A 15,349-nucleotide genomic window follows, 5' to 3' on the forward strand; every position below is an offset into this window, starting at 1 on the left:
ATGTGAGCCGCACCTGGGACCTAGGCAGCAACTCTGGATTCTTCACCTACTGAGCGAAGCCAGGGATGGAACCCACATCCTCACCGGAGACTATGTTGGGTTCTTCACCCCCTGAGCCACAACAGAAACTCAGGCCAACATTTTTAGAAGATGAAGCTCCTCCGTTTCCCTGGGTCATAAGCCTCTACAAAAGAGATTGTGTTTTAGGCCCACTGGTACGGCCACAGTGCAAAGCACAGAGCAACCGTGCCCGCTGAAGGATTAAGTGCCTCCGGGGCCTGGACCACTGCCCCACTGAGCCTCTAACAGCTCCAGCCTGGCCCCTCAGAGGACACCACCCAGCCTGCGGTCCAGAAGGGCCGGGCTCCTCCTTGGCCCACTGACCTGAGGGGACTGGCGCTTGCTGAGTCCCCAGAACGCTGCCCAGTGATGTTTCTCACCAGTGTTTGCCCAGGTCCCTGGGTGAAGGGCCTCTCCCTTGAACACCAGCCTCAGACAAAGGATGATGGGGTCTTGAGAGCCTGGGAAGTGGGGAGAGGGGGGTCCAGAAGGAAACCGGCTGGAGGAGAGGGGGAGCCAGGCCGTGGTCTCTGGTTCTGCAGAGCCTCGAGGTGGAGGCCCAGCCTCATCTGGCGTAAGTCCCCCCTGAGGGAGGAATGTGCTGGCCCTGAGCATCCGTGGTCAGGCTGGACCACAGCTGCGGGGTCGGGCTGAACCCATCTGTGGAGGTCGGCCCACGGTGACCTTGGCCTCTTCCAAAACCTGTTCAGTCAGGCCAGGCTCAAGCATGGGGGCGCAGGCAGGAGGCCAGATGGCGGGGGCCAGAGCCAGGTGGACGTGGCGGCTGATGGGCAGGGCCCCTGGCTGGACTTCTGTCCCCGTGCTGACTGAGCCCTCCTGCTAGTGGCCGGCAGGCGGAAGCAGGGGCAGTGGGGAATTAGTAACGAGATACGGATCATTCACCTCCAGGTCACTAGTTCAAAACCAGGTCACTGGGGAGTCAAAGTTCCCGACCAAGAGGGCTGGGATGGGGGTTTCGTTTGAATGGCTGGAAGGCAGATATTGGGTTCTCAGAAGACAGCACAGGAGGTCAGCCTGGGCCTCAGGGCCAAGAGCTCTGGTGACACGGGGCAGGCAGGGAGGCCTCTGCGTGGGGCTGGTCCTTCTGGTTCCATTTCTCTCCACGACCCCACTTCTCTGCCCCCAGGCCAGGTCACACCCTCTGTGTGCTCCTCTAGGGCTTGTCTGTGCAAAGAATACAGGTAGGCTGTCCTTGGATCATCTGGTAAGAGCTCAGCTTTCTTAGAAATCTCTGCCTCTGAGGGCAGAGATGGCAATAATTATATACCATATGTATAGATTAGATACCAATATGAATAAGATATAATCACTCTCTAGCACATTCTGATTTCTTTACTGTTTTGCCTTATCATTCTCTAAACTAGTTGATTTGTTTACTTGTCTCTTGCCTGAACTTTACCCTTATTATCCTTAAGCTCTTTGAAAGCAGACACCCTCTATGCTTGGCACTTACTAGGTGCTGAAACATTGTTTGTTGAATGAATAAATATGTAACATAAAGAATGAATCCCTGCTGCCTCACACAGTGTCTGGCAGAACGGATGTGTCAAGGATATTTGTGCTGAATGAATGAATGAAAGTTTTGAGAAATATCCGCTCCCAGCATGCCAGAGGTACCATTTTACTGCCAGAAACTTAGCAAGTTTTTCTCTAAACAAAACTGAAATCTGTAAAGCGCAGTAGATGTTTGGAAAATGTTTTTTCAGCAGACGGATGCATGGATGGATGGATGGATGGATGGATGGATGGATGGATGGACATGGGGGTCAGATAAGTAAGGCTAGCATGCATAGATGAGACAAACCCAAAAGGTTTATGAAAATTAATTTTCTGTCTTATCCCAAAGGTTGGCCTTTTGGTTTCCTCGCTCCTTCACTCTAGATCTGGAGTTTTCTCATTCCTTAAGTTGGCATGTAATTAAGTTTTTTTCACTCATTCATCCATCCATTTGTTTGTATAGTCTACAGTTCCTGAGTACATGCCAGGCACATACAAAGATAAATAAGATACAATCCAAGCCGTATGTCCAGTGGGGAGTCAGACAATCTTCTAAATTCTTTTGCCGGCCACTTGCTACAGCTTCTTCCTTCCTTCCTCTCTCTCTTTCTTTCTTTTTCATCATATCATCTCTTGTTCACCCATTCATGTTTACTCATGTATTCAGTAAGCATTTGCTCCATGCCAGTCACCATGCTATGTGGTTACAACAGCGAACAAGACGGTGTGGTTGTGTTTTTGCATTGTCTTAGTGGCTTGCAGCTGTACTGTTAGTCCTAGATTGTAAGTGACTACTCGATCAGCTATAGAAGTGGAATTTAGTCATGAGTCAGCTCTAGATCTAGTAAAAATTATGGACAGAGGCTAGACTGAGCCTCTTTGCTCTACACATTGACTAACCTGGCGCCACTGACAAGTGGCAGTTATGTGGAGATTTTCAACAATGAGACTGCTTCTAACACACAACGGTAGCATAATTTCAAGCTATGTTTCTCTGGGCAAGAATTGAAGAGCCTCATAGTTCAAGACAATTGCTATAGCATCTATGAGTGTCTGCCATGTGCAGATGTTGTGCTACATGTTGGGGGTGATGGATAAAATCTTGCTGGGGGAGTTCCCATCATGGCGCAGTGGAAATGAATCTGACTAGGAACCATGAGATTGTAGGTTCACTCCCTGGCATCGATCAATGGATTAAGGATCTGGCGTTGATGTGGCTGTGGTGTAAGTTGGCAGCTGTAGCTCTGATTGGATCCCTAGCCTGGGAATCTCCATATGCCTCGAGTGCAGCCCTAAAAAGAAAAAAAAAAAAAAAATCTTGCTCTGGCCTGATAAAAGATCTGAATCTAAAGACATAAAGACTCTTGGTTCTATGTGATAGGGGTTCCAAAGAGGGTATGTTCCATACGAAGGGGCTTGATTATGTTTTGGGAAGTTGGGGTGAGTTTTACAGGGGAGCCCACATTTGGGTTTTGCTCTCGCCAGAAAATAGAACTTTGTGGAAGAAGAGAAGGATGTGGCAGAGCTTAGGTCCATGAGTTGTCTGCGTGGCTAGAATGTAGGGCATTAAGAAGAGATGGACCTGGGTATATATCTGAAAAAAACAAAAACACTGATTCAAAAAAATACGGGCAGGAGTTTCTGCTGTGGTGCAGTGGGTTAAGAATCCAACTGTGATGGCTTAGGTCACTGTTGAAGCATGGGTTTAATCCCTGGCTCAGCACAGTGGGCTAAAAGAGTCCGGAGTTATCACAGCTGTGCTATAGGTCACAGCTGCTGCTTAGATTTGATCCCTGACCAAGGAATGTCCATATGCCATGGAGTGGCCATTTAAAAAAAAAAAAAAAAGGAGTTCCCGTCATGGCTTGGCAATAACAAACCCAAATGATATCCATGAGGATACGGGTTCAATCCCTGGCCCTGCTCAGTGGGTTAAGAATCCAGCATGGCCATGAGCTGTGGTGTAGGTCACAGATGAGGCTCAGATCTGACATTGATGTGCCTATGGCATAGGCTGGCAGCTGCAGCTGGAGCTCACATTCGCCCCCTGGCCTGGAAAATTCCATACGCTGCAAATGTGGCCATTAAAAAAAAAAAAAAAAAAAAAAAAAGGAACAGGCAGATTACAGAGAATTGCTCCCAATGTAGCAGAAATCCATAAGGAGATAGAAAATGTAAAAACCAGATTAAGAGCCGTGAAGAATAGAAAGAGGGCAAACATATGATGAATAGCAATTTCAGGAGGAGAATTGCAGCAGAAAGACAAAAGAAAACAACCAAAGAGAAAAAGGCTGAAAATTTTCCAGAACCAAGGAAAGAAATGAATCTTCAGCGGCAGGAAATAAGTCCTAAGAAAGAGCAAATGAAGCATGTACCCAGAACATTGTAGAAAAACTTTAAAAACCAAAAAGAATAGCTCTTAGATGCAACAAGAGAGAAATACAGATTGCTCACAAAGAACTCATAATTGGACTTATAGTTGATTTATCAACAGCAACAGTGGGAGCCAAAAGACAATTAAATATTTTTACGGTGCTGAGAGAAAAAAACTCAGTCTTCCTTTTTTTACCATCTTCAACTATCATTGAAAGACAAGAGGAAATAAAGGAGGATTTTAAACAATGGCCAAAAGAATGTATTATTCAAGGACAGTCATGGAAAAGATTTCTAGAGTATGTATTTTAGGAGAGAAGAAACTGGACTCAGAGGGAAAGATTCAGAGGGAAGAAGAAATGGTAATTAAAGGTGTTGATAAGGACCTGGCAAAGCCCAAAAATGTATTAATTGCCCCAAAACAACAATAATGAAAATAATAAAATTTAGGGTATAAAACTAAAGTGGAACTATCTAAGATGCTACATAGCGATAATGTGTAATTTGCATTAAAATGTTCTAAATTTGTATATTATTTAGGAAGAGGGTAGTAATATTAACTTTAGAACTTAGGTCCAGTTGGCTTGAAAAAATTTCAGGTTAAGTCCTGAAAGAGTAGAAACAGAACATACAATTTTTCTTTTCTTCTTTTTAGGGCCACACTCATGGCATATGGAGGTTCCCAGGCTAGGGGTCAAACTGGAGCTACAGCTGCCAGCCTGCACCACAGCCACAGTAACGCAGGATCCGAGCCGTGTCTGCGATCTACACCACAGCTCACGGCAATGCTGGATCCTTAACCCACCGAGCGAGGCCATGGATCCAACCCACAACCTCATGGTTCCTAGTCGAATTCGTTTCCGCTGCACCATGATGGAAACTCCCAGAACATATAATTTCTAAATTAATAGAGGGGAAAAAAGAAATGTGGAAATCTTGATCAATCCAAAAGAAGACGGGAAAAGATGGGAAAAAGCACTAAAAAGCAGAGGAAGTAGAAAGTACAAAAAGGAATGGTGGAAATAAATCTAAATATATTATGAAACATAATGAATTGAAGTGGATTTCACTCACTAGTTAAAAGACAATTGTCAGGAGTTCCCGTCGTGGCGCAGTGGTTAACGAATCCGACTAGGAACCATGAGGTTGTGGGTTCGGTCCCTGCGCTTGCTCAGTGGGTTAACCATCCGGCGTTGCCGTGAGCTGTGGTGTAGGTTGCAGACGCGGCTCGGATCCCGCGTTGCTGTGGCTCTGGCGTAGGCCGGTGGCTACAGCTCCGATTGGACCCCTAGCCTGGGAACCTCCATATGCCGCGGAAGCGGCCCAAGAAATAGCAAAAAGACAAAAAAAAAAAAAGACAATTGTCAGGTTCAATGTGAAAAAAATAGAAAACTTTCTTAGGCTGCTTTCAAAATACATCCCTAAAACAGGATTCTCCCCAGATTGAAAGTAAATGATAGGAAGAGATATTCCAGGAAAATACTAAGCAAAACAAAACTAACTATAAGGCTGTAGCAGAGTAAATGTCTTTAAGGCAAAAAAAAAAAAAAAAAAAAAAGGTCATTTTATAGTGATAAAAGGAACAATTCATCAGGAGAGTAGAAACCATGCAAATTGGTATTTACCTATTCTCAACTCTCAACATGTAGGAAAGCAAAAAGCTGACCAAGCTTCAGGGAAGAATGGACAAATGTTTCCAGGAGAGAGATTTAAAAATACGACTTTCTGGTAGTTGATAGGGCAAGTGGTATAAAAATTGGCAAGAATGTATCAGATTTGAATGACACAATGCACAGGATGGATCTAATAGATCTGTATACAATGCTGCACCCAACAACGGAAGAATGTGCATTTTCAAACACATAAGAAACAGTTACAGTAACTGACAAGGCACTAAGCCACAAAGCAAGTTTCCACAAGCGCCAAAAAAAGAAGGACCTTAGGGTCCACCGGCCCTGACCACAATCTAACTCGGTTATAAAGGGACAACAAAAAGGTAACTAAAAAAAGAAGCAACATGTTTAGAACGTAAAACCTTGCGAGCTGTTGTGCAGGTTAAAGAAAAAAATCATCCTATAAATGAACCAACACTTAGAACAAAATTTAAAATCATACTTAATCATACTTAACCATTCTTTTTTAAATAAAACTGAGGGAGGTAGCAAGGACGTCCTGGGGGCCGTGGTCCTCCGTCGAGGACAGTTTTGCTCCTCAGGAACATCTGGAGATGCTGGAGACGGGTTTGTCCTGACTGCGGGCACATCCACCAGCATCTAGTGGGCGGAGGCCCGAGTCGCTGCTCTCCCGCAGCGCCAAGCGCAGCCACCCCCGAGTCTAGGGGGTTGGACCCCTCAGCCCTCGGTCGTCGCCGTGTTCACATGGATGTTATGCAAGCCACTGAGAGACAGTTGACAATCCTCCGCAGAGAAGAAAAAGAAAGCAACACGACCACACGCACCGCAGCTCAGAGCTTCAAAGACCACATTTAAGGTGCGCTTCAAACAGCCCTGTGCAGCATGGGCTGGTCCCGGACCCCAGCCTGTGTAAACAGAGTTATATTTACTAGCATGAAACCTAAAATAGAAATCCTGCCGCAAGCTTTTCTCTCCTTAAAGGTGTCTCTTTGATACCTGAGTGGGTACCCACGAAGGGGCCCAGGTCCATTGTTAAGGCCGTCAGCAGTGGCTGGTGGGGACAGTGGCTGGTGGGTACGCTTTCTCTTTCGCATTTTATGGGGAGCGTCAAAGGCCAGCAGATTCATAGCCTGGTGACGTCTTTGATAGAAACACTCCTATTTTTTCTCTTTGGCTGTAGCTGGTGTCCGCAGGTTGATGTCTGGTATCAGAAGAGCCTCGAACAGGTGGCTGAGGGAATCTGTGGGCTCGCTGTTTTACGGAATGTTTAAAATGGTCACAAAATGAACTTTTCTGAACCCCTTTCGGGGTCCTAAGATGTTTCTGCCCTAAGGAGGGTTTTTCCGCTTTGTTGTTGTTGTTTTTTTTTTTTTTCTCAATCTAGATTAAAAATAGTCTAATAGTCCAGGTAGATGGTGCTTTTTATTTATTTGTTTCCCATCAAACTCTCTCTCTCTGAAGTGCACACAGATGTTTCTTTGGTTTGTCTGTGTGTGGGAGGGAGAGACACACAGACACAGGCTAACAGCCACACGAAAGGCAAAGACAGAGCCTCTAGCCTGCCTGAACCGTCTTTCTCCGTGAAATTGAGAGGACAGAGGTCCTTCTCGAAGCAAATGATGGTGGTGATGGAGGTGAGAAGGGAGCGCAGGGAGAAAGACCAAGCACTAGGTAGCGAGCAAGGCTCAGGGGAAGAGAGCCGTGAAACGGCAGGAAGGTGAGGCTGAAAATGGGTCTTTTTCTCTGCTCTGAGCCAGCACTGTCTTGGCTCCAGGCCTGTCTGTTCACAGGTCCTGTCTGTGTCACTGAGGAGGAACCCACGGGGGCTTGGGGATTACCAGGGAGGCGCAGTTTCAGCCTCCATCCACGTGGAGGGGGCATGGGGGAGGAGGTGGGAAAGACAGAGACCCAGGGCATCGTCAATGTCTGCCCACCTGGCCCTGGGTGGCCTCTCTCCTCTTGTGAGGGTCAGGAAGGGAGATGGTGGAACGTGTCCCAACTGGTTGACACTTTTGTAGATTGAAGGGATGGGTGGATTGCAACATCAAAACATTAGCCGATTTGAGAGGTTCTTTGCCTCCAAAGATGCATTTACTTAGTGCCCTTCCAGGGAAAACAAAGATGTTACAATAAAAAGTTTTCCCTTTCATCCCAAGAAAGAATTCTAATACTAGTACCTCCCTGGGTATCATAGTAATGTATGTTTATTTACGTTATTTTCACAACTGCCATCTCAGTTGGTCCTGTCAGGAAGCAAGAGATAGACGCTTAGCTCTTTTCATCCTGGACACTGGTTTTCTTCCTCCTCTCTGATAACAAGAACAATGTGATTGGTCATATTTCATTTTTGCTTTGGTTGTCAGGAAGCTCCGTACCAAATTTGAAGCTCAAATATTACTGATTCTGTTTTTTTTCCTGGTTTTGATTTTCACTTATATTTTTATTTTCCTTTGGTCAGTGTTTTCACTTTGATGACATTTTTTTCATTTTATTCCTTTTGAGTTTTGGTTAGAAATTTATAGCCTTTATTCCACAGATATTTATGAACCCTCACACTCCCTATTTCTCTTTCTTGCTTTATTCGTGTCCATGGCACTTAACACCATCTAACATGCCACGTATTTTACTTATTTATTGTTTAGACAGGCCCGATCCTCAGTTGAAGGCACTGCTCTCACCATCCTGGAATCTAATACCTTCTGAATGAGGAACCCACAAGTCCCTTTCCACTGGTGAATTCTGTGGTGAGTCCTGATGGGATGTTCCAATATTTCTATGCGCATGAAGGTTTGATCCGAAGGAAGGATCATAAAGAAACATAGCAGGAATATGTATTTTAACATAAAAGATAAATGGGACTTCCACTGTGGCTCAGCGGTAATGAACCCGACTAGTATCCGTGAGGATGCGGGTTCGATCCTTGGCCTTACTCAGAGGGTTAAGGATCTGGTAATGATGTGAGCTGTGGTGTAAGTCACAGACGCAGCTCAGATCTGGTGTTGCTGTGGCTGTGGTGTAGGCCAGTGGCTACAACTCCAATTTGACCCCTAGCCTGGGAACTTCCATGCGCTGTGGGTGCGACCCTAAAAAAAAGCCAAAAAAAAAAAAAAAAAAAGACATCTATGTGCAGACACACACATACACACACACCTCTGCATGAATCTTTTGATGCAGAGCCAATGCCTTTTCTCAATCATCTTTTTTGTATAGAACGCACCCTTAATGCAGCATCTATGATTTCCTGTTTTCATTTCTTGAAAGGGGAGGGACAAGTTAAAGAGAGATTTGAAAAGAAGTCTGACTGCAGATTTCTTCTGTAGTTTTACCATCTCCTCCCCACGCTTTTATAATTGTCTCACTCACTCGTAAGCAAGTTTTAGTGCGTTGCCTTCATCAAGTCATTCCAAATCACCCAGTCTAGTTCTCACATAGACAAAGACTTTCTGTACCCACATTTCATTAGCTTACATAATATTGAATTCAATTACGTACATTACAACAGCAAGTAAAATAGCCGGTATCAATTGGGGAACAAATGTAAATGATCCTTGATAAGTAAACACCAAAGAAGAGAGAAGCAGAAATATTCAGTCTTGTTGAAAAGTGTTCTACCAGCTTCCGGCATTCAGAGTACGGTGGGCACCAATCCGGTTGGTGAATCTGGGAAGTCAGTTAACGGAGGCTGGTTAAAGGAATTTCTGCTGTCGTTAATTCTATGAGAGCACACAAAGGGTAGACTCAGCTGGGCCAAGGAGAGTTCAGAAGGCTCCCTGGAGAAGTTATGACTGAGATGAACTCTTTTTTGTTGTTGTTGTTTTGTCTTTTTAGGGCCTCGCCCGCTATGGCATATGGAGGTTTCCAGGCTAGGGGTTGAATCGGAGCTGTAGCCACTGGCCTAAACCACAACCACAGCAATGCCACACCTGAGCTGTGTCTGTGACCTACAACTCGAGATCCAAGCCACATCTTGGACCCACACCGCAGCTCACAGCAACGCCGAATCCTTAACCCACTGAGCAAGGCCAGGAATCAAACCTGCGTCCTCATGGATGCTAGTCAGATCCATTTCCACTGAGCCACAATGGGAACTCCCAAGATGAACTCTAAAAAAAACAAAATGAAACAAACAAACCAACAAAAAACTAAAGGTAGAAGTAGAGGTTGCCTACCTGAAGAGAGAGAAGTGACTCAGGCTGTTGGAACAGTGTGTGCAAAGACCCTATGGCAGGGCAGAGCCATGGCAGATTCAGAGACCTGGAAGAAGGTAGATGTAGCTGGAGCCTATGGAACGAGAAGCACGGGGCAGGAGGAGTTGAGAACCAGGAGGGGAAGACCTGACAAGCTTTGTAGGTCATGTGAAGGATTGTGAGTTTCCCAGTGGGACAAGGAAGCTACCAAAGGAAATCCTGCTGTTTGTGACAATATGGATGGACCTTGAGCATTACGCTAAGTGAAACAAAGACAAATACCATCTGATCTCACTTGTAAGTGGAATCTAACAAACAAACAAACCGAAAGACCTGAAATCATAGATGCAGGGAACAGATTGGTGGCTGGCAGAAGTGGAGGGTGGGGGGTGGGCAAAATGGGTGAAGTGGGTCAAAAGGTACAAACTTCCAGGCATAATGTAAGTAAGTCCTGGGACTGTCATGCACAGCATGATGACTAAAGTTGAGGACACTGTGTTGTGGACTCGAATGTTGCTGAGATCGTGAAAGTTCTCATCACAAGGGGAAAATACGGTAACTGTGGGCGGTAATGGATATGAACTAGAACTTGTTGTGGTGATCATTTTGCAATATACACAAATATCAGATCATTATGTCGTAGGAAACAAATATAATGAAAAACAAGTAAGGACTGTAAATATCCACTGAAACCAGCAACATGGAGCTCCCTGATGACGTCAGGGAAAGCTGTTTCCTGCAGGAATGAGGTAGAAGGCGAATTGGAGTGGGTTGATTGGAAGTGGGAGATAAGGAGATGCAGGCTCTGCAAATCCTTTCTAGGAGGGAAATAGAGAGAGAGGTATACAAATATACATGGAGATCCTTACGGAAAGTCATCTCTCTCTCTCTCTCTATTTATATACGTACAAACTACATGTCTCTTTTGTTGTTGAGAAAGCCAGTTCAGAGAAATGACACGATTTCCCGAAAGTTGTACAGAAAACCCACAGCTAAGCTATGACCATAAACCCCTCCTCTGACTCCTCAGACAGAGCGCAGAGCGCAGAGGGAGGGCTGGATCTCAGAGCTCTAGCAAATCACTTATTTTCCCCAAATCTCAGTTGCCTTGGCTTTCCCTCACTTGTTGGGAGGATTAAAGGCAAGAATTGCTCACCCGTGGGCCCTGGCAGCACCCTGCCAGCTTCCACATCCCACTAATTCCTCCGTTTCCTTCTCTCGTTTTCTCCCTAATCCCAGAGGAGAGGGATAGCATGAAAGGAGAGAGAGCATTCGGATATTTCTTTTGAGAAGGGTGATGAGCTGGGAATTAGGTTAAGATCAGCTGGAGAGATGGAGGGTGGGAGATGCGGCAGGGCTGCCAACATACTGGTGGCCAGCACTGGGAGGGAGTGGAACACACCTTCGGGGAGAACCAGAAACCGTCTTTCCCTGAAAGGCTTTCAGCCCGGGCAGCAATTCCTCTCTGGGTGCTTCGAGCCCTTGGTTTTGTGCTGCTGTCTCTGGCCTTCAGAGGGAGTGATACTTGGTGAGCCATCCCCAAATCGGGTCTGCATTGGCATTGCCAAGGATCCTCTAAAGGCCACTGCCAAAGTGCAGGCTCCTTGGCCTCCTCCAAGTACACCTGCAGATTCCCGTGCTGCTGGCCACGGAGCTGAGTTTCCGGGGTGACTGGGAAGGAAAGAGGCTGCTCCTCCCATGAGACTCACCTCTTCATTCTGTCCCAGGAGAGTCCAGAAAAGGTAGGTTACTCAGAGAGCCTGCATCAGTGGTCCTCTGCCCCAGCCCAGAGATGGTAAACCTACTCATTCATTCATTCATTCATTGTCTTTTTAGGGCTGCACCCACAGCATATGGAAGTCCCCAGGCCAGGGGTCGAATCGGAGCTACAGCTGCCAGCCTACACCACAGCCACAGCAACGTGAGATCCCAGCTGTGATGTGATCTACACCACAGCCCATGGCACCACCAGATCCTTAACCCACTGAGTGAGGCCAGGGATCGAAGCCGCATCCTCATGGATACTAGTTAAGTTGTTAACCTGCTGAGCCACAACGGGAACGCTGATGTTAAACCAATTTAGATGACTGGGTTTGGGCTGAGATGTTCCTTTCTTCCAAGTGTTTTTCAGGTGTGCTGTTGTTTCTCCAGTGGAGCCTGACGTAAGAAAAGAGGTCCCTGCCAGCCTGAAGCAATATCTATGTAGATTTACCTAAAGTTGGAGTAGCAAATGTGGACTGTGAATGACCCCCTCATAGTCTGCCCCACACAAGGGGCACAGCCTCTGCAACCCCATCAACTACATTCGGGTTCTCCTTCCCAGTGAGTATTTTGTTTGTATTCTTCGCATGAACCAACCCCTGAAGTTGCAAATGCCATTCCAAATGCTTGAAGAAACTATTTCCAAATAATTCATTCAGCATCACAGTGATAGCCAGAGGCTCTATTTCCTGCTAGTTGGGGGAAGGTGTGGGGGGAAATGAAGCCAACTGGATACAGTCAGATAAATACCAGAGTGGAAGAGCTGCATGGCCGATCAGACTCAGTTCGAGGAAAAGGTTAAGTAAATAACCTTTAGCTACGACCTGAGTGAAACAGGAAACTCAAACCTCCCATAGAATCAGAGAGGTTTCCACGGTTCAGGTACTTAGCTGTCCTCAGGGCTCCCCTTCACAGAGCTGTTTTCTCTCTGCCCCACATAAACACTCAGGTTCAAAGCAGTCAATCTGTTTTCGTAAGGCTTGGGTACTCAACCATGGCATCTCTTTCCTTGGTGAATTTTAGGCAGTGGTTCAACGTTTGCTTTACAATTTAAACATCATCCTTAAAAATAACTCGGAGGGTTTACAAGCAGATAAGTTCAGCCTTCTCTTCTCACAGAGTATTAAGGAAGGTTTTAGAGGATCTAGAACAATTTGAGGATCAAAAGAAATAATAAGGTAAAGGAATGATTAAGCTTCCATGAAGCCACATTGATGAAAGAGAGAAAGAAAGAGAGAAAGAGAGAAAGAAAGAAAGAGAGAAAGAAAGAAAGAGAGAGAAAGAGAGAAAGAAAGAGAGAAAGAGAGAAAGAAAGAAAAGAAAGAAAGAGAGAGAGAGAGAGAGAGAGAGAGAAAGAAAGAAAGAGAGAGAGAGAAAGAAAGAAAGAAAGAGAGAGAGAGAAAGAAAGAAAAGGAGTTCCCATTGTGTCGCAGCAGAAACGAATCTGACCAGGAACCATGAGGTTGCGGTTCGATCCCCGGCCTTGCTCAGTGGGTTAAGGATCTGGTGTTGTTGTGAGCTGTGGTGTAGGTTCACAAACACGGCTTGGATCCTGCATTGCTGTGGCTGTGGCGTAGGCCGGTGGCTACAGCTCCGATTCGACCCCTAGCCCGGGAACCTCCATATGCCGTTAAGTGCAGCCCTAAAAAAGACAAAAGACAAAAAAAAAAGAAAGAAAGAAAGTGGGGGGAAGGAAGGAAGGAAGGAAGAAAAGGAGAGAGAAGGAAGGAAGGAAAGAAGAAAAGAAAGAAAGAGGGAAGGAGGGAAAGGAAAGAGGGAGGGAAGGAAAAACTCTTCCTTATCAGGGAAGCCAACTAATAAATGTACAAGAAATGAGGGAGTTAGAAAAGCACCATTTGGCAACCATCACAACCACTGATTTAGGCAACAAACCTCAATGGATGCTAAAAGCAATGGGTGAAAATTTGAGGACTAATCAAATTTTATATAATCTCAGCGTCTACCCATAAGACACTCACTAATGACACGGGGAGAAATGGTCATTCCACAGTGGAGCAACCTGACAGACACCATCTTCAACAGGTGAGCAAATTTAACAACAGCCGGTAATGGGACAGACCGACTTTATGTGCCTCATGCTACAACGTACAAAGAAGAAACATCACTTCTGTGGGGTTCCTGCCAAATGTGTATAATCGAAACACCAGGAAACATTCAACAAACCAAACTCAAAAGCTATTCTACAGGCACAGTGAGCTCTACTCTTCAAAAATGTCTATGGCATGAAAACACAAAGTGGACTGAGGAACTGTGCCACATAAGGGAGACTGAATTGGGACACGCAATAAATGAATTCAATGCGAGAATGGATTTTCTTTTGCAATTAAATGACAGTATGGGGGCAACTGGTGAAATCTTTGTCAAGTCTTTAGTTGAGATAGTAGTGTTGTCATCCATGTGAATTACTTGATTTTTATAGTTCTGTTATGGTAATACAACTATATATGTTGTATTACATATATATGATATATTACAATATACTTCTTATTTTTAGGAAAGACATTAGGGGTGTCTTTCCTAAAATAGGGGTGAAGGGGCATCATGTCTGCAATTTAATCTCACTTCACACACATACACACACACACACACAAAGGGAAAAGGATACACTAAACAGTGTGAAATGTTCATTTTGGAGGAATCTGGATGAAGAGCATCAATGGAGTCCTTGTATTTTTTCACAGCTTTTTGTTTGATGACGGAGGTCATGCCTGAGGACATCCAGGGGGCTGGTGGTGGAGGGAGGTAGGCTGGGGGCCACCTCTGTCTCATGCCGTAAATCCAGAGAGACAGAGGCAAAATCCTTTTGCCTTTCCTTGCCCATCATTCTGTGGACTCTCCTTTGAGACCCTTCTGCCTCCTTCATTGCCTGGTTCGATCCCGGATGGTGGAACATATGACAAAAGAAGATACACCAGCTGCTGGGGATCAGTGTTAAGAGTGATGACTTCTCCCCAGAACTGTCCCTGATTCAACAATTTCTAAGTGTACTAGAGCGCTGAATCAATCTTTGGTTGAAAGGAAGGATTTTTTTGAGCCTCTTCGTTGGCCTTATTTATTCTAGGCAGATCTGTGACTCTGGGCTGGAGAGTCAATCTGTGGTCCTCAATTTGAACTCTGCTTTTGCAATTTTCTTTAGGCCTTCTCTCAGTTATCCAGGAATAGCTTGATATGACAGTGTAAAATTTAAATATTTTCAGGTTTTTAGGAAGGGATCCTTCTACATCAAGTTTTTTTTTTTTTTTTTTTTTGTCTTTTTGTCTTTTTAGGGTAGAACCCGCGGCATATGGTGGGTCCTAGGCTAGGGGTTGAACTGGAGCTGCAGCTGCCAGCCTACACCACAGCCACAGCAATGCAGGATCTGAGCCACATCTGTGACCTACGCCACAGCTCACGGTAATGCTGGATCCCCATCCCATCAATTGAGATCAGGGTTCATACCCGCATCCACATGGATACTAGCTGGATTCATTCCCGCTGAGCCGCAGTGAGAATTCCCTCTTCCCACCTTTTGTAGAGACCTTTCCCATGCTACCACCATTCTCCTCCCAACCTGCCACCTTTAAATCCTTAAAGTTCACTTTTTCTACGGAGATTTCCCATATTAATGCTACTCCATAATAGCAGCTCACATTTCTTCTCTTTTCTTTCTTTCTTTTTTTTTTTTTTTTTGCTATTTTAGGGCCACTCCTGTGGTATATGGAAGTTCCCAGGTTAGGGGTCCAACGGGAGCCACAACTGCCAGACTATGCCAGAGCCACAGCACGCCAGATCCGAGCCACGTCTGCAACCTGCACC

General features: G+C 45.4%; 1 long non-coding RNA gene across 2 annotated transcripts; it reads left to right on the top strand.

The window, feature by feature from the left end:
* On the top strand, positions 7,047-14,785 carry LOC106510360. Of its 2 annotated transcripts, none has more exons than XR_001308792.2 (4): positions 7,047-7,302; positions 8,228-8,329; positions 11,894-12,094; positions 13,491-14,785. It is a non-coding gene; the product is annotated as an uncharacterized LOC106510360 (long non-coding RNA). The 2 variants fall into 2 exon arrangements; XR_001308793.2 differs by having other exon boundaries at positions 7,048-7,219.

This window comes from Sus scrofa, chromosome 5 (genome assembly GCF_000003025.6).
Source record: "Sus scrofa isolate TJ Tabasco breed Duroc chromosome 5, Sscrofa11.1, whole genome shotgun sequence".
NCBI classification, from domain to species: Eukaryota; Metazoa; Chordata; class Mammalia; order Artiodactyla; family Suidae; genus Sus; species Sus scrofa.